The sequence below is a fragment of the Prionailurus bengalensis genome, chromosome B4, assembly GCF_016509475.1.
Source record: "Prionailurus bengalensis isolate Pbe53 chromosome B4, Fcat_Pben_1.1_paternal_pri, whole genome shotgun sequence".
NCBI classification, from domain to species: Eukaryota; Metazoa; Chordata; class Mammalia; order Carnivora; family Felidae; genus Prionailurus; species Prionailurus bengalensis.
In genome coordinates this window covers 115928461-115948205 of record NC_057358.1, presented here as the reverse complement: position 1 = coordinate 115948205, position 19745 = coordinate 115928461, and the positions used below count along the sequence as shown (strand labels likewise).

At 43.9% G+C, this 19745-nt stretch overlaps 1 protein-coding gene across 3 annotated transcripts in view; it reads left to right on the top strand.

Moving 5' to 3' along the window:
* The window catches only part of TMCC3 (transmembrane and coiled-coil domain family 3), a 76660-nt gene that overhangs the window by 8533 nt on the left and 48382 nt on the right, over positions 1–19745 (top strand). Inside the window, exon 1 of one of the 3 annotated variants that reach the window (XM_043562123.1) lies at positions 15853–16548. The exons of the other annotated variants lie outside the window; for them this stretch is intronic. The gene's annotated coding sequence lies outside the window, so the exon portion shown is untranslated. Of the gene's footprint in view, positions 1–15852; positions 16549–19745 lie in introns of those variants that run through there. 3 annotated transcript variants of the gene reach the window in all.

Genomic DNA, 19745 nt, shown 5'->3' with positions numbered 1-19745 from the left:
TTTTTTATTTTTAAAGTATCAGTGTTCCTATTTTAGCTAAATATTGTCTGAGCCCCCAAGGCCTGCAGTTTGAGATTAAGAATATTAGCAAATGCTGGAGCTTTCCTAGAGCGCTGTTAGCACTGAACAGAGACTTTCTCCTGGATGAATCACCTGCATGGCCTTGAGGGTTGTTTTCAAGGAAGTTACTGGCTCACTGTGATTCTGTGTTACTGCTTTCTTTTCATGCCACCTAAAATAATTCAGAATCCTTTTGGAAAACACTGGTCTTAATGTATCATCTCTTCTCATTCTTTTAGAAATACTTCTTTTAGACCCACGACTTAGAAGATGCTTAGAAATATTTTTTCATGGCTGGTGAAAATGTGAGTGTTTGGAGGTGAACAGAAACCCACTCTAGTGATTTGAAGGCAGCCTTGTCTGGGTGGGAATACTTGGAAGAGGTTGGAAAAATGAAAGACGTACCTGTTCCAAGCCAGATGTCTCATCTTCTGACCACCTGAGAGAAACTGAGGGGCCACAGAAGGCCTTAGGCTAAAGAGTGGAATGTCAGAAAATAAGGACTCTGGGAATTTCAGGCAAGGACAGAAAGTGGGTGGAAATGAAATTTAAGCTCTCTGTTTTTCTGAAGTAAACTTGAATTTAATTAAGATGTGTATGTAGGCTTGTTGTAAGGAAATTAAATGGTGCCTTGAGCTGCAGCCTTCCATGGGAATTTTGATACAAGTGCTTGTCCAAAAATAAAGTAAGCCCTCAGTGAAAGCTCTGCTTTAGCACCTCAGCATATTTACTCCAGTGCGTGCAACTGTGTTGGGGCCAAAAGTCCCTTTTTTCTGTCTTTGTAAAGATACTGTGATCATCCAGAAGGCGTGGAACTCGATCTCAGATAGTCAGTGGTGTACTATTTTAATCTCACTAATTGGAACAGGTGGCCTGTATTTGAGACTGACTCTCTAGTTGGCATAGGTTTTAATTTATCTGAAAATATGAGGCCCATTCAGTAAGAGCTGTTCGGGCTGCGTATTGGCATCAGGCAAAGTGCTTGAAAGCTTCAGCCATAAGCACAGAAGGCTGAGAGGAAGATTGAAGAAACGGAGCTTAATAGTTTGCTGCTTTGATTCAGTTCTTCACTGTTGGGCGCAGAGCTAGTCGGTGGAACATGGTGGAGTGAAGCAGGTGCAGACACTTGAGAGGGCCACTTGTAAATATTTCTCCCGATGAGGACAGTGTCTGAAGTGTCTCCTTTGAATCCACCCCACAAGATGGCATGGTTGAAGAGGACTTCACGCAGTCCTCCTGTTTTCTAGGAATTAGCACATCTTCAGGCACGAGCTGAACAGGTGTGCCCGAGTGACTCAACTGCCCTCAGGCGCTCAGGTTGAGATACTCTAAGACACCTCTGTTGACATCAGAGATGGTCTCTAGATTATAACTTCTTCAGAACTGGACCACTCCTTTTGGTTTTGTTTGGTTTTGAAACCGTCAACGTATGCTTTGCAAAGTGTCTTGTGAATCCTTCCTTCAAATCCTTCAAGAGGACAGAATGCCAGTTTCTTCCCCTGCCGCCCAGAGTCTCTCATCTGATCTTTGTCTTTCTTCCGCTCTCAGCCCTTGGAACTCTGGCATCCTTCTTTGTGGACTCCCATGGCTCCCCTCTGTGCCTGTGGACACCTGCTCCATCCTTTCACATGGGATGGTCGTGTTCTTTTTATCTACACGTGGATCTCGGTACACGGTTGGGGCTTTGTAAATACTGATGGAATGAATGCGTGAATGTGGGTGTGTTGCAGAATTGCACTATGGGACTTGAGAAGCTGGAAAAGATACTCTACTCTTGAGCCAGATCAGTGCAGGTCAATCTACCTTATTTTAATTGCTGACAGGATTCCAGTTTATGGGTATTCCATAATCTATTTAATATGACTACCTTGTTAAAGGACACGTACATTGCTTCCAGACTACCTTGCCTGTCCTTGGACATGCTCCTTGTGCACATGTGAAGAATATATTAGTTAAGCTAAATTCTTTTTTCTTTAGAACAATTTTTTTTTAATGTTTATTTTTGAGAGAGAGAGAGAGACAGAGCATGAGCGGGGGAGGTGCAGAGAGAGAGGGAGACACAGAGTACGCAGCAAGCTCCAGACTCTGAGCTGTCAGCACAGAGCCCAACGCGGGGCTCGAACCCACAAACTGAGATCATGACCCGAGCTGAAGTTGGATGCTTAACCGAATGAGCCACCCAGGCCCCCCAGAGTATATGTATTTTAAATTATGATACTGCCGAATTGAACACTGTACCTCCTTTGTCACACGCTAGGAGCTAGGCAGCAGTGAATGGAACTGATAAGAGTTTGTATACCCTTCAGTGTATGAGCATGCCTCAACTCAAAACTTTCTGACACAGTGTATTCTAAAATGTTTTGATCCCGACCGTCTGCTGCATGAAAACTGGTAGCTCGTTTTAATTTATATTTTTCCTGATAAAATTAGGTTGGTCATATTTAAACATTTTTTATTTTGGAATAATGAGAGACCCCCAGGAAGTTGCAAAAAATAGTATAGGGATGTATCCCTCCCCCAGATTCTCCCAGTGGCTACATCTTATGTAACTTACTACAAAAGGTTGATCATATTTTCGCATATTTCATCATTGGGCTGTGAACTGTTAATAAATTCTGGCCATTTATCTACTGGGTTATTAATCTTTTAAATTGTTCTGCAGAAGTTTTTTTTACTCCTTAAATAAGTTGTTTTGTCCACATATCTTCTCCAGTTTGTCATTCCTGACTCTATTTTCTATTATTGTGTAACAGATTACTATAGATTAGCAACCTAAAAACCTATGACCATGTCACAGTTTCCGTGGACCAGGAAGGCAGGTGCAGCCTATCCGCATCCTCCACGTTGTTCATGATAAGGTCTGGTTCATATTTATTCAGTGTTTGCTGTATGCATCCACTGCTCAGACTTCCATCAGGCTAAAATCAAGGTGTCAGCCATGACTGCAGTCTAGTCCGTAGTCTCACTGGTTATTTACTGAATTAACATCCTTGCAGCTATAAGACTGTGGCCCTCAGCCCCAGAAGCTGCCCCCTCGTCCCTGGCACTTGGCCCTCTCATAATGTGGTAGTTTGTTTTTTCAAGACCAATGGAACAACTCTCTTGCATTTTGTCTCTTCCTCTAGACCCTCTCTTAAAGGGTTTACCTGATTAGGCCAAGTATACCCAGATAATCCACCTTTTGATTTACCAAAGTCAGCTGATTAGGAACCTTAATTACATCTGCAAAATATTTTCATGTTTGCTGTATAATGTAACCTAATCTTGGGAGTGAAGCCTCCTCGTAGTCACAAGTCTTGCTCACACACAAGGGAAGGGTAACATATAGGTTATGGATACCAGCAGGTGGGAATCTTGGGGACCATCTTAGGATTCTACCTACTACACTGTTTCAACAATATATTGTGTGTGTGCTGAGCATAGAGCCTAGCATGTAGCAAACAATGAATATTAACCAGACCTTGCCATAAAGAAATATAAAAATTTGAGGGCTTGTAGGATTTGTATCATTCTTTTTTTTTTTTTTTAATGTTTGTTTATTTTTGAGACAGAGAGAGAGCATGAACAGGGGAGGGTCAGAGAGAGGAAGACACAGAATCTGAAACAGGCTCCAGGCTCTGAGCTATCAGCACAGAGCCCGACGCGGGGCTCGAACTCACGGACCGCGAGATCATGACCTGAGCCGAAGTCAGCCGCTTAACCGACTGAGCCACCCAGGCGCCCCAAGGATTTGTATCATTCTTACAGTGGCCTTTAAGATTCTTTTAAAAACCCAAACACCGTGTTCTTCTAAGACATTTTATCTATGATTATTTTTATAAATTTTGTCTTTAGCCAATTTTTTACAATTTAAGTAAACTCTGTCCCCAACATGAGGCTTGAACTCATGACCTCACCATCAAAGGTTGCATGCTGTGCTGCGTCAGCCAGGTGCCCCAATCTTTGGCCCATTTAGAGTTTGTTTTCCCTTTAACAAATCTATACATAAGTGACAGTTATTCCTCTATCATTTTTTGCATAGTTACCTGCCTTTAAAATATACTGCTGTCCACATCTGTTGTTTTATTTTTAAAAATTTCTACTTTTTCTCTGGGTTTTAAAACTTTTTTAAAAAGACTAGTGAATCAAACTTTATAATTTTGGTACATTTTTTCTGGATTGATATCCCCTTCCCTGCTCAAACCAGGATTGGAAATGAGCATTTTGAAAACTCTGGCTCATTCATTTAAGAAACTTTCAAACAGACATGATTCTAGTGCCATTTGTAGTAAGGAAAGACCAAAAGGTGGAGGGGAAGAGATGGTGAAGTTTGTTGTTTTTTTAAAACATTTGCTTTCAGCTTTCTCTCTCGAACTAGATAATGCCTCTCAACAGGTTCTATTTACTGTAGAATCCTGACCTTCCACTCCATACTGTTACAGTATGAAGAATGTGTATTGTTGCTTCCTACACCGGCTTCGCTGCCCTCCTCACCTGTAGCTGACCATCCCAGCTGGAGAGATGGAAGGGCAGGGACTCGGCCCAACTTCGTGCTCTGTGGGGCAGCAGGCCTCTTTCAGGCCTGCCCTCCTCTTTGTAAACACGGGTGCCCTCGTGCTATCCTCGTACTAGGACATTTAAGTTCATTTGTCACTCATGTTAGGATAATGAATTTAAGAAGAGTTTGTACCCAGCTTTTTAAAAAATTTATTTGTTTATTTAAGGTTATTTATTTATTTTGAGAGAGAGAGTGTGTGTGTGGAAAGGGCAGAGAGAGAGAGAGAGAATCCCAAGCACGCTTCATGCCATCAATGTGGAGCCCGATGTGGGCTCGAACTCATGAACCGGGAGATCATGACCTGAGCCACCCAGACGCCCCAGGTTTATTGTTTTGAGAGAATGAGCGGGGGAGGGGCAGAGAGAGAGAGGGAGTCAGAGAATCACAAGCAGGCTCTGTGCTGTCATCGTGGACCTCGAGATCATGACCTGAGCTGAAACCAAGAGTTGGACGCTTAACCAGCTGAGCCACCCAGGTGCCCCAAGCTGTTCCTTTATTTGGCTTGAGTATCCTTGTTTGTAAGTTACCCCTGTGGCTTGCTAAATATCACTAGGTATTTAGGGGTTGTTTTGTGCACGTATGTTAGTTATTGAGAGGTTCACCTGCCTTGTCATCTTCCCATATGACACGGAAGGAGGTTAAAACTGTTGTGTGTGTCCAGAAACTAACACTTACCATTTCATAACCTGACCCAAGAGCATATTAATGGTGGAATGAATATGCCTTCATCGTGTGTGCTTTCATTTGAGAAAGGCATCATGTTTATAAAAGCCTCCTGACTTTAAGCAATTACCAAGTAATATTTGTTGTATGAAGCCAGCCAAAGTTTACCTCCTATACTGAGCAATTTAGAGCTACTCACTGAATTGGCATCTGTTGGGTAATCTTCTTCTTTTTTTTTAATGTTTGTTTATTTTTGAGAGCGAGCGAGCAGGGGAGGGGCAGAAAGAGGGGAACAGAGGGTCCAAAGCAGGCTCTGTGCTCACAGCAGTGAGCCTGATGTAGGGCCTGAACTCATGAACCATGAGATCATGACCCCAACCGAAATTGGACACATAAACAACTGAGCCACTTAGGTGCCCTGAAGCAAGAGTCTTCTTTCATTCATTTATGTCCTGTGACCACCTTGAAGCCCCAAAGGCTCTTCTACCCAATCTTGGTCTGTTTTCAGCCCTCAGAAATGCTCTGTTATTTGGTGAGTGGGAGCACATTAAATCCTACCATTGAGAAATTTCACTAACAATGATCTGATGGCAAGAAAGTTTTTTATCTACTGAGGGCTCAAATTAAGCTCTCATTTTTATTAAAAAAAATTTTTTTTTTGTTTGGAGCACCTGGGTGGCTCAGACGGACGGTTAAGCATCTGACTTCAGCTCAGATCATAATCTCATGGTTTGTGGGTTTGAGCCCCACATCGAGCCCTGTGCTGACAGCTCAGAGCCTGGAGCCTGCTTTAGATTCTGTGTCTCCTTCTCTGCCCCTCCCTTGGTCATGCTCTGTGTCTCTGTCTCTCAAGAATAAATAAACATTAAAAATTTTAAATAAAAATTATTTTTTGTTTATTAATAAACTCTTCACTCAACATGGGGCTTGAACTCACAACCCTGAGATCAAGAGCCACATGTTCTATCGACTGAGCCAACCAAGTGCCCCTAAGATTTTTTTTTTTAAGTTTATTTTTATTTATCTTGAGAGAGAGCGTGTGCACACACACGCTGTTAGCACAGAGCCTAATTTCAGGGCTTGAACCCATGAACTGTGAGATCATGACCTGAGCCAAAATTGAGCATCAGAGGCTTAACGGACTGAGCCACACAGGTGCCCCATAAGATCTTATTTTTAAAGGAAGTCTTAGAGTCAAAATGAGAGCTCTTCAGCCTTGTTGCTGTTTGAAGACAGTTTTGCAAATTGAGTCCCACTCCAGCAGACGTTGTTGGAAGCTTTTATTTCTTTGGGCAAATAGGAAATGAATGAAATGGTTTTGTTTTACGTGGCTATCTTTAAGCGTTGATACCTTCTCAACCTTCCGTTTTGAAGTAATTTGTTGTACATTCGGGGTAATTTTAACGGTAACAGATTTGCTAAATAATACACATATTGTTGGAAGAGACTCTAAATCCATCTACAGAGATTATTTTTTCTGATACTTTGGACATTTCAGAAATCACAGTTTCTTTGTTAGTAAATAATTCTTTAAAATATTTGTTCCAGGGAGCCTGGATGGCTCAGTCGGTTAAGTGGCCAGTCCTTGATTGCAGCTCAGGTCATGATCTCAAGGTTTGTAAGATAAAGTCCCATGTTGGGCTCCATGCTGACAGTGCAGGGCCTGCTTTGGATTCTTTCTCTCCTCCTCTTTCTGACCTTCCCCTGCTCATGCCGTCTCTCTCAAAATAAATAAACATTAAAAAAACTGAAATAAAATATTTGTTCCTTAGTTTATTTACCCATTAGCCTAAAATGAGCCTGGGTGTTTGTCTGGGGCAGCTAGCTTATTAAATTCTTGGTGGATTTTCATTTTCTTAAGTTTATGCTTGCTTGGGTATGTTCTCTGGAAGTAAATGCAGTGACATCAGATTCTCAGGTTATAAGGTAATGAAATGGCCCATCAGAAACCTCAGCTTATGCCATATTTAAAAAGTAAACCAGATCCACACAGGGGAGGATGTTCTGAGCATGAGGAAAACCCGTATCAAATCATTAACCACATAGTTCTGGTTATATAGTAGACAGATATATTTTTAATTAGTAAATGAGTCAGACATGAAACAGTTTTAAAAATATGATGCCCCTCTACCTGTGTCCTAGATTTAACAGATGGTAACATTTTGCCATGTTTGCATCCAATTGCTGCCACTTGTTAAGAAATAAATGGCCCCAGATACGGTTCTCCCTTCCAGTGTCCTCAGCGGTCTCCATAACCTGACACTGTTGTGCTTCATTCCTTTGCAAACTTTTATGCATTGAATGAACCCATAAGCAATATGTAATATTGTTTCTTGTATTAAATATTTATACACATGACATCTCTTTTGTAACTTGCTATTTTATTTTCACTTCCTATTTTTATTTTTTTTTTGTGGGGGGGGTTAGCCTTTTTTTTTTTTTTTGAAGTTCTATTTAAGTAATCTTTATACCCATGGTGGGACTCGAACTCACCACCCCAAGATCAAGAGTTGCATGTTCTTCTGACTGAGCCAGCCAGGCTCCCCCAGCATGGTGTTTTTAAAATTTATCCTGCTTCATTCCCTTTTTTTTTTTTTAACTGCTGTACATTATTTCAGTATATGAATAAACCAAAGTGTGTATAGCCATTCTCCTCATGGTGGACAGGTAGCTTGATTCAGAGGTCTGTATACTGTGGGAGAGTCTCTTTGGGGAAGCTGCCTAGAAGTGACAGTACTGGAGCAGAGGAAAAAGAATATCTTCAACTTTACCATCTGTTCTTAAGTAGCTTTGTCAAGCACTTGTACTTATAAGAGTGATTTGTTAAAACCCCGTTTTAATATCTCTCACAGGAAATTTTCATAATGATGCTAGATTTTGTGTAGGTGTTAAGTAGTATTTGTTTCCAGTTTGTGTGCATTTTAACTTTGCCTGAAAGGAAATATAAAGTTATTTTGAATTTTCTGGTAGGCAGTTTTCCAGACGTTGTCAAGAATTTAGCCTTTCTTGTTAATGTCTAGAAAAATTAATGTGTCAATGTCTTATTTTTTGAGATATTATTTACATACGGTAAATCTCCCCCTTTACGTGTTCAGTTATGTGAATTGTGACAAGCACAGTCTTGTAATCACCATCCAGTTAAGATACAGAATATTTCTCTCACTCCAGAAAATTCCTTTTTGTTCTTTAGACCATCTTCTCTGCTGTCCCCAGCCCCAGCAGCCATTGGTCTGATTTCTATTCTTGTGATTTTTTTTTCTTTTCCAGAGTGCACTATAAATGGAATCAGTATATAGCCTTTCTGAGCGTGGCTTCTTTCACTTAGCATAATGCTTTCTTTTTTTTTTCTTTCTTTCTTTCTTTTGAGAGCGAGAGCACAAGCAGGGGAGGGGCAGAGAGAGAGAGAGAGAGAGAGAGAGAGAGAGAGAGAGAGAGAAAATGAATTCCAAACAGGCTCTGCACTGTCAGCGTGGAGCCCATTGTGGAGCTCGAACACATGAAGTGTGATATTATGACCTGAGCCAATCAGACACTTAACTGACCTACCCAGGCGCCCCTCACTTAAGGATAATCCTTTTAAGATTCCTTCATATGGCAGGGTGCTTGGGTGGCTCAGTCTGTTGAACATCAGACTCCTGATTTTAGTTTAGGTCATGATCTCAAGGTATGTGGGATCGAGCCCCGCCTCGGGCTGTGCACTGACAGCACAGAGCCTGCTTGGAATTCTCTGTTTCCCTCTCTCTGCTCCTCCCCTGCTTGTGCTCACTTGCTCTCTCTTTCAAAAATAAGTAAATAAACTTAAAAAAAAAAGATTCATGTTGCCTGTGTTAGTGCTTTATTCCCCTTTAGTGATAAGTAGAATCAGTATATTTTTAGGAGTACTGAAGTATGCATGTATGAACAGAGAGGAAAAATGACTTAAATCCTGTGCCTCTCATGTGAGTGAATTTATGTTTTTCTCATGTCACTACCACAGTATGAAAAGTTTAGAGCATCCATTTCCACAGTACATTAATTTGTAATCCTGTTACCTTTTGAATGTTTCATTACTTCAGAATATTAAATTAAACGTGCATGAAATCAGGGCCACTGTTCTGTGTCTTAGCCTAGGCTCTGTGGTCTTCGTATATTTGTACGTATTTCTTAGGGAGAAGTTCCACAACTTTCTTTGGAATGATTGTCAGTGGCAGGTGACCTGTAAAAAAGATGAAGAACCACTGGTCTCATGTAAGCTCTTGTTGCAGGATTAAAATCATCAGTTTATAGAAGTGTATGTATTGACATGTCAGTGGGTTGTGCTTTTGTGTCGATTGAAAGGGTTTACAAACTATTTGCACAGAAGACAGTCGTTTTTGTTTATGAAGTGGCATGTACAAATAGGATATTAGTAGAGCGGGCATAAGTAAGTTCTGCCAGCACCGTGACAGGCTTTACACGGGTTAAAACAATTCTTATGACAGTGCCGAATGGGAGTTGTCCTCATTCTGTGGTTGGAGAATGGAAGCCCAAACAGGTAAATGACTTGTGCAGGGTCATACAAGAAGTGTGGGACTTGAACCCAGCTTGGTTTGCATTCCAGAGCCTTCGTTCCTGACCATTAGGTGACCTGCTTCCACATCAGCGGGGACGGTGATAACAGACACCCAAGTGCAGACTACTGGTCACCTCTGGGTAGTAAAATGATGGGTGCTCTATTTTCTTTCCTCTAGCTTTCCCGTATTTTCATAGCTTTTCTAAAGCAAACATTTTTGCAGTTGAATGTAGCTACGTGAGAACCTTTATCACGAGACGATAAATCACATCATTGGCCATAACTTTCTGATTTTCTCTTTGTTTTGCCCTGGATCTGGGGAAGGCTCAGCGGTCAAGACTCATGACTGCAGTGGTGGAAACCAGGACCAGGGCTGCGCTGTTGATATCCCAAGCTTCGCACCCTAGAGCGTGGATCTAGAATTCTCCTCTGGCTTTTTTCTCCCACAGGGCCTGTTTGAAGCAGGGTAGACCCAAACTCCAGATCTTACCATAAAACGTGAGGTGCATCTGCTTTATCACAAAGCCCCCTTCTTGTCCTGAGTGCTCCATTTTGTACCCAGTGCTCCTCTAGGCCCTGAGGTGACTCAGACGTGGGCAGTGCTCACAAAGAGCGCAGGCTGGGGAGGACAGCCTGCAGACAAATAATGATGGTGCTCTAGGGAGCCCTGGCCTCACGTGGACCCTTCTGGGAAGGACTGACCCAGAGCCCACCCCGAAGAAAAGAGTGGGTGTCCGCTGTTAAGCCTTTCTGGGCCACCCTCCCTTCTCACGCCCTGCTGCAGGGGCGTCCCTGGTAGTTGTTTGTAGGACACCATTGGCAGAGGAGGACAGATTTTTAAGTTCACCTCTGATTAGCCTTTTGGTACGTGTTTTGTGTCCATGCACGTCTGTGATATCCTTGTGCAGAGGAAACACTAAATCATGGGCGTCACAGAGCTGCTCTGATTTGACTCAGATGGAAGAAGGATGCTGCAGGAAAGGGAGGAACAGAGATATTAATTGTCATGGCAACCAGCAGGTTTTTATAGTGGAACGTTGCCTTTGTAACCTTAAACCAGTCACCTTTTTTCTCACGAAAGAGAACAGACTGACGCAAACTTGAGAAATTATAGTACCATTTTTCAGTGGGGTTTTATTTGCTTCTCAGAATCAGCCTTGCAGCGACGTTAGTTCTTTCGTAGAATTTCGGAGCCGAATGGCACCCTAGTGCCTTACATAGAACCTTACAAAGTCAGGTGCTTGTGGATCTCCTGTTACTATTATGTGTCACTCCCATTTCCTCTCCTGCCCCCCACTCGGTCTGCGGCACGCAGCCAGGATTTTTCACAGGGGAGTAGAATGAGGATGAGTTTGGAATCTGGCAGAAGTGCATCCTGTGGCACACAGTCCTCCCCACGGAAGAGTATTCCGTTTGTCGTCCTTGGACCGCTTTTGCCGTTTGACCCTGTGCGATCCTGTTGTGGCTGCTGCTTCATCGTCCGTCACCCTGTGGACTCAGCAGATGCTTAGTTGCTTAGACTGTCTGACTCCTGCCAGGCGCCATGTAGGCAAGTTCAGAGTCCACCCTTTGCTGTCCAAAAGTTTCTGGAGAACTGAACCCTTGTGCTTTTCTCTTAGTAGCTCTGGTGAGCTTTCCGAGACCCAGGGCTCAAAAGGCCAGTGTAAGAAAATACCCCTTCTGCGAACGGGTAGAGCTCAGCTCGGAAAATCAAGGACTTTCTCGAGCGCCCTGACAGAGGTTTGTTTGTTGTTGTTGATTTGCACTTTGAGAGGAGGCAAAAATGTAGGCCTCTCTCCACTTCCCCTCATTTCTTTGTCTGAGTCCCTGTCACCCGGGACCACACCTTGAGATTGACAGCCGTGGGACCACTGGTTCTAATGTGCTTCCTTGGACAGTAGCATCAAGATTGATGGTGCCTGTATCTCCACAGCTTGTGGCATGGAGAAGGAGTCGCTCAGGCACCTTTTCGTGGCATCGAGTTTAAGAATGAGTTCCCTTGCAGGGTGCCTGGGTGGCTCAGTGGGTTAAGCCTCCGACTTTAGCTCAGGTCACGATCTTGTAGTTCGCGACTTCGAGCCCCGTGTTGGGCTCTGTGCTGTCAGCATGAGCCCCTTTCGGATCCTCTGTTCCCTCTCTCTCTGTCCCTTTACCACTTGCTCACTCTCTCAAAAATAAACATTAAAAACAAAACAAGACAAATGAGTTTCCTTGCAAACCTTGGGCTGGCTTCTTCCCACCCCGTACCGCCCAGTTGTCTCATTACTGCCTCTCACCAAGCCGGGAGTGTGGTGTGTGGGAGAGCCCATGCATAAGCAGCCCGGGCATGAATCATGCTTGTAACCATCCTGCTTTCAGCCTAGGTCAACAAATATGTATTGAACACCTACTATGTGCCAGGCGTCCCAGGAACTAAAGCAGAAATCACCCTCGTCAAGCTTATAGTCTGATAAGCCCAGGTAGAGGGACCAGACCAACAGGGAAAACATATAATATGTTAAATGGTGATAAGTGTTCACAGACAAACCAAGGAAAGGGGGCTGGGGAGGCCCATAGAAAGAATCAGTTTTAAATAGGAGACTCAAGGAAAGCTCTTCCCAGAGAGGTCCGTGAGGGAGGATCTGAGGAAGTAAGCTGGGCAGCTGTCTAAGGGGAAGAGCCATCCAGGGAGCCTGAACAGCAAGTACAGACTGCCTGAGACAGTTGTATGCCTGTTGTGTGCGAGGCACATCCCAGAGGCTTTGTGGCAGGAGCAGAGTGAGGACACAAGGTCTAAGAGGTAGTGGGAGGCCAGTTTATATTTTCCAAGGTTGCCTTGGGTCCAGATTAAAGGTGGGCATGAGCTGGCGCAGGTGGGGAGTGGTGACGGTGCCTGGGAGGAGGGTGCTAGCAGCAGCGGAGGTGAGGAGAGGAGTGGCCAGGTCTTCTAAATGCATTTCCCCCCGCCCTCCGAGGGTGTGCTTACAGCTCTGAGGGGCAGTGTGGTCCCAGGGCTTTGGGAGGATGGGTCAGGGTTTTGGGTTTTCAGTTCTTACACACTGTGTGAGCTCGTCTTAGATCATTTCCTCACGTAAAAAGGAAAGAGAATTCTTTCCTTAGAAGGGTGTGGAAGGCTTCTGAGATAACATGCTGAAAGGGTCTTCCCAGACTCCCTTTCTCATCTCCCACTGGGCCGGCCCCCCTGCCTGTGCCCAAGTCTGCCGTGAGCGTTTATATTCTAGTCATTTGTGGTTGACTTGTTTCTCTCCCCACCAGAAAGTGGGCAGGGACTGTGGCTCCTGTGCTTGGCACAAAATGCACAATAGGTGTTTGGATGGATAGAGAAATGGAAGGAAGCAAGGAAGAAAAGAATGAGTTAAGAATTCATACATAGCCGCACCTGGGTGGCTCAGTTGATGGAATGTCCCACTCTTGATTTCTGCTCAGGTCACATCATCCCAGGGTTGTAGGATTGAGCCTCACATTGGGGTCCGTTGGGGTCCGTTCTGAGTGTGGAGGCTGCTTAAGATTCTCTTTCTCCCTCTCCCACCACTACTCACGTGCACTCACTCTCAAAAAAAAAAAAAAAAAGGAATTTCATGCATAGATAATGAGGGAGCAGAAGGCAAGCTGAAGGCAAAGCACTAGCTAATAGGCCCTCTCCTCCCCTCCCCCCAGGTGGGATCTGCGTGACATTCCTCAGGCACTCCTGGCTGCCCAAGAACAAAGGAAAGGGAAAAACTTGTGGTTACCTCATGGAGATCACAGTCATGTGGGACCTGAGTGTTTCTATCAGTTTGCAACTAACTTTTCTATTTATTACAAAAAGTTTTTTTTACAATGTTTTTATTATTGAGAGAGACAGACAGACAGTGTGAGTGGGGAGGGGCAGAGAGGGAGACACAGAATCTGAAACAGGCTCTAGGCTCTGAGCTGTCAGCCCAGAGCCCGACAAAGGCTTGAACCCATGAACCGTGGGCTCGTGACCTGAGCCGAAGCCAGACATTCAACTGACTAAGCCACCCAAGCACCTCAGTTTGCAACTGTCTTAATGATTTACGAGAAAAAAGCAATCTTACCAATAACCAAACTTTCCAGAAACCTATAGATTCAATTACAATTTTCTGGGACCCTGTCACCCTCCCCTCCATAGGATAGAAAATCTTATATAATCACTCCTCACACTTATAATGCAACTCTTTCTGCCCATAGATCCTGTCCCCTGTGTTTTAATAAAACCACCCTTTTGCCCCGAAGCTGTCTCAAGAATTCTTTCTTGGCCGTTGCCTCCAAACCCCAACACCTCAAACCACGCTGTAGATATTAGTGTAATATTTGAGTTCGTACATTCCAACAGATGGTGGGACTTTATTTTTTTCGGAGTTCAGTGTTTAAGGACCTCAAATGATGAGTTAAGGCATTGGCCATATTTGTTATTTAAATAAGTCTAATTAGAAGGACAGGTACACTTATCTTTGTGTTTTAAAATTTATCTTTTCCCTGCTTTTGGCTTATAAAGAAGTGTTTGTTCAGAGATGCTAATTGGTGTTTTTACTTAGGTGTTCTTTAAGAATAAAGACCTCATGGGTTGCCTGGGTGGCTCAGTCCCTTAAGCATCCACTTCAGCTCAGGTCATAATCCCGCAGTCTGTGAGTTCGCAGTCTGTGCTGACAGCTCAGAGCCTGGAGCCTGTTTCAGATTCTGTGTCTCCCTCTCTCTGACCCTCCCCCATTCATGCTCTGTCTGTCTCTGTCTCAAAAGTAAATAAACGTTAAGAAAAAAAATTTAAGAACAAAGACCTCATTAGCAGGTTTCATCAACGGTCTAAGGAAATTTTTCCTAACATTTTAGCATGAAAATTTTCAAGTGCACATAAAATACAAAGATAGTAACAATTGAACACTAGCTTAATACACAGATAATCTAAATCAGTACAGAACAGGTTTTCTTTTGCGTTTAGAATGCTTCTGTTACCTGTTCTATAATATGGAGAAGGCTCAGTCTGTTAACTTCCCTGTTAGAAAAATTCTGTGTATGACACCTCCTTTCACTGTGAGACCCCCTTTGACCTTCATCGGGAAATGCTGCATCGTTTATATTTAAAGTCAGGGTTATGGGTTGAATTGTGTCCCCTCAAAAAGATATGTTGAAGTCTGTGATATTGTAATTTATAATAACAAGTAGTTGACCCTTGAACAATGAAGGGTTGGGGGCACTGACACCCCCATTCACACAGTGGAAAATCCTTGCGTAACTTTAATTGCCCCCGCTCAAAAAAAACCTGCAAGTACCCTACTGTTGATGGGTTACCACTAACCTAAACAGTCGATTAACACATATTTTGTAGATTATGTGTATTATATACTGTATTCTTAACAATAAAGTAAGCTAGGGAAAAGAAAAAGTTACTAAGAAAATCATGAGCAGAAAAGACATATACAGTACTGTACTATAAAAAAAACCCACCCGTAAGTGGACCTGGGTCCTTCCAACTCATGTTGTTCAAGGGGCAAAGGTATATATTTGGTCTTTGTTTCCGTTTCTGACAAAGCTCCTAAAACCTTGGGAATTTCCTAAGTGATTGTAATGATAAAAGTGAAATGGGTGTCTTTTGTTATTTATATAATAAGCCCCTTTCAACCGCACTGGAATTTGTGTTATTTAGGTTACTTTTGGGAAGCCCCTGAGGATAGGGCTTGGGGGGGGGGCGGGTAGAATAGAATAGAGACCTTGGTTTGAAGATTAGAATTTTCAGTCCCACCTTCCACTTCCTAGGAGAGGAGAGGGCCTGGGTTGATGTAGTCGCCAATGGCCAGTGGTTTAATCTATCAATGCCTTCATAATGAAGCCTCCATAAAACCCCAGAAGGTTGTGGTTCAGAGAGCTTCTGGGTTGATGACCACGTGGAGATTCAGGGACAGTGGCTCCCAGAGAGGGCATGGAAGCTCTGCACACTTTCCGTGCACCTTTGCATATCTTCCATTTGGCTATTCCGGAGATACATCCTTTGATGATAAGCTGGTAGTCTAGTAAGTAAATGTTTTCCTGAGTCTGTGAGCCACTCTAGCAAATTAATAGACTCCGGAGAGAGGGTCATGGAAACCTCCAGTTTATAGCCGGTGGGTCAGAAGCACAGGTAACAACCTGGACTAGGATTGGTGACTGAAGTAGGGGGCTGCAGACCCTTCAGCTATGTGATCTGATGCTGTCTGTCGGTAGTGTCAGAACTGAGTTGAATTATAGGACACCCAGCGGGTGTTGGAGGATTGTGTGGTGACCAGCTGTGAGTGGAGACACAGGAGTGAGTTTGCCCTTTACAAAAGCCCTAACTCCCAATACCTCAGAGTATGACTTTGCTTGGAAATAGGGTCTTTACAGAAGTAGTGAAGTCCAAATGAGGTCATCAGGGTGGGCTGTAACCCAGTAGGACTGGTGTCCTTACAAAAAGAGGGGATTTGGAGATAGGCATGCAGAGAAGAAAGATGATGTGAAGACCCAGGGAAAGTACTTACAATGTGAAGACTGACAGGATTGGTGTGATTTGTCTACAGGCCAAGGGATGCCTGATGAGGCTGCCAGAAGCTGGGAAAGACGCCTTAATCCCAGCACCTTCAGAAGGAACATGGCCTTGCTGGCACCTTGATTTCAGGCTTCCAGAACTGAGAGATAATATGTTTCTGTTGTGTTAAGTAACTCAGTTTGTGGTACGGTCCCAGGAAACTGGAGTCAGCCATCACGTTTCCTGTTGACTGAAGAAATACTAATAGCTGGGCCCAGTGTGAGTGGAAGTCTGAAAGGTCTTGGAACCTCAGGGTAGTACTTGGTTAGCAGCTGGTTATCCCTGGGATCCCCCAAATACAGTTAAACTAATATTCTTTGCCATCTAAATAAATACATCATTTAAAATCATCTGTAGCAAACCTGTGGAACTTCCAAGAATATGCCTGTGGAGCCAGTTTGAAAAACCCTGATGTAGGAATAAGAGAAACAGCCCAGGCTTTGATTCTGAGTTCAAAAGCTCTCTCTGCCACTTGGCCAACTGCATAATCTTTCTGAGTCTGTTTTGCACCTGTAGAATCGGAATGATACTTCTCTTCCCTGTGGGTTGTGGGCTTAGAACTAGAGGTTATGAAAATGGTCTAGCATCAAGCCTTGTACCTGGCAGGTGCTCAGGAGTTGGTTGAAGAATGGATCCTGGGGTGAAGGTAAGAATCAGACAAGGGCTAGAGTAGGATAGGTCCTGGCCTGGGGGGTCAGATGGGGTCTGATTCCCCTGTTTTTGAACACTGAGAGGTTTTCATCCAAGTGGTTTTTCCACCTCAAAGAGAGCATCAAGGTGTGAGCCTTGTTTCCTTAACAAGGCACAGAGAATCCCCAGAGGCTTGTCCAAGGTCAGGCCATCTTGTTTGGGCTGTTTTCTTTGTCAGGTGGTCTTGACATTTGGGCTCTTTTCTTTTCTTTTTTCTATTTTAATGTTTATTTATTTTTGAGAGCGCGAGCATCTGAGAGCAAGCAGGGGAGGAACAGAGAGAGGGAGACACAGAATCTGAAGCAGACTCCAGGCTCTGAGCTGTCAACACAGAGCCTGATGTGGGGCTTGAACTCATGAACCATGAAAACATGACCTGAGCTGAAGTCAGACACTTAACCGACTGAGCCACCCAGGCATCGGTCTTTTCTTAATAGGACAACAAAAACAGAACAGACAAAAAACTGGTTGGTTTTTTTTCCTCTTTTTTGTTCTTTTAAATAACAGCCTTATTGAGATATAATTCACGTACCATACAGTTCACTCATTTAAAAGTGTAGACTTAATGGTTTTTTAGTATATTTGCAGAATTGTGCAGTCACCACCACAATCAATTTCAAAACATTTTCATTGCCCCCAAAACAAACTCTCTACCCATTAGCAATCACTTTCCATTTCCTCCCTCCCAAACCCCCAGGCCAAGCCAGCCCTAATTTACTTTCTGTTTCTCTGGATTTGCCTGTTGTGGACACTTTCTGTAAATGGAATCAGATGTCACGTGGTCTTTTGTGTCTGCCTTCTTTCTGTCGGCATCAAGTTTCCAAGGTTCGTCTGTGTTGTGGCTTCTGTCCGCACTTCGTTTCATTCTGTTGCGAAATGATCTTCCATCGTGTGGCTGCACCATACATTTTGTTTATCCGCTCATCAGCTGGTGCACATTTGGGTTGGTTGTTTCCAGTGTCGGGCTCTTAGGATCAGTGTTGCCGTAAACGTGTGTGTGCAGGTTTTGCGTGGGCATATGCTTTCCTATCTCTCGGGTACCTACCTAGGCGTAGATTTGCTGGCTCACGTGGTAGTTCTGTGCTTGACCTTTTGAGGAACCGCCAGAGTGTTCTTCCCCAGCAGCCGCTCCGGTTTACATGGCACGGGCAGTGCACGAGGGCTCCGACTTCTCCACGTCTTCACCGGCGCCGCTTACAACCAGTCTTCTGATGATAGTCTTTCTGGTGGGTGTGAAGTGGTGTCTCTCTGTGCTGTGGTGTTGGTCTTTGAAATTTCATTTTTCTTTCTTCTTCTTTTTTTTAAATTTTATTTGAGAGCGAGAGCAAATAGGGGAGAGGGGCAGAGGGAGAGAATCTTAAGCAGGCTCCACACTCAGCGCTGCGCCTGATGCGGGCTCTATCCTAAGGCGCGGAGACCATGACCTGAGCCGAAATCAAGAGTCGGATGCTCAGCTGACTGAGCCACCCGGGCAACCCTTGAAATTTCTTTAAGTTTTATTTTTAATGTTTTTTTTTGAGAGGGGTGGGGAAGAGAGAGAGGGAGACACAGGGTCTGAGGCAGGCTCCAGGCTCCAAGCTGTCAGCACAGAGCCGGACGCGGGGCTCAAACTCATGAACTGTGAGATCATGACATGGGCTGAAGTCAGCCCCTTAACCCCCTGAGCCTCCCAGGCGTGCCCCTTTGAAATTTCTTTTAATCAAAGTAGTTGTATTCATTATATGAGGAAATAAGTGAAATATCTCTAGCTGAAAAAGCTGGTATAATTAATAATATAACTTCTAAATTAACTTCCATACTTTTACATATTCCTTCTTGAAAAGTAAGCTCTACTCCCAACGTGGGGCTTGAACTCACAACCCTGAAATCAAGAGTTGCATGCTCTTCCGACTAGGCCAGCCAGGCGCCCCCCCCCATTCCTTATTCCTTCTTTACTAGTCATTTGTCAAAGCCGATCATCCCAAACCAGTGTTGGATAGAATAGTTGTGAGTGTGTATAGTGCGGCTTGTACTTCCTTGCTCAAACTGCACAAGAACAGGTGCCTGGAGCGTCAGGGTCCTTCCCACCGTAGAGCTGAAGGTGGGGAGGCTTCGTCAGCAGCCAGCCTTTTGAGGGATGGTAGTAGGTGTCCGGCCCCTTGTCATCACATGTAATTGGCCAGGGCATTTACTCCTGATTCTCCCAAGGGTTAGCTGCTGCCGGGCAGATAGGGTGGGGAGTATAAATGGGTACAGCCCGAACACTACACATAGACTCCCATGTCCTCTTTACAGACAAGCTTTACAGCCTGCAGATTCCCTCGTAAGGAACAAGAAGCCTAACAAAATGCATAGCACCTGTGAGGCCAAAAGTAAATGTTGGTTTAATGAATGATTTGCTTTGGCTTTGGGAGGCCGACAGTATTCGAGCATCGCAGCTGGAGCAAGCCATTAAGCTCCCCGAGCCTTGGTACCTTATCTGTAAGAGAGAGATACCAAGTGCCTCTGCTGCAGCGTTCCCACGGTGACATAAAAGCGCCTGGCTCCTGGTACGCACTCAGCAAATGTTAATTCACTTTCCATAAGTGGCTCTGCTGTTCGTCTCATGTTTTTCTCTACAGGTTTAGCCCAGCTCCAGATATGACCAAACACAGGGTCGATTGTACTGTTTTGCTTATCTTTTCTTCACAGAGAAATAATGAGCATTTGGCTAAAATTAAGTATCGATGGAAATGAATATTGCAGTT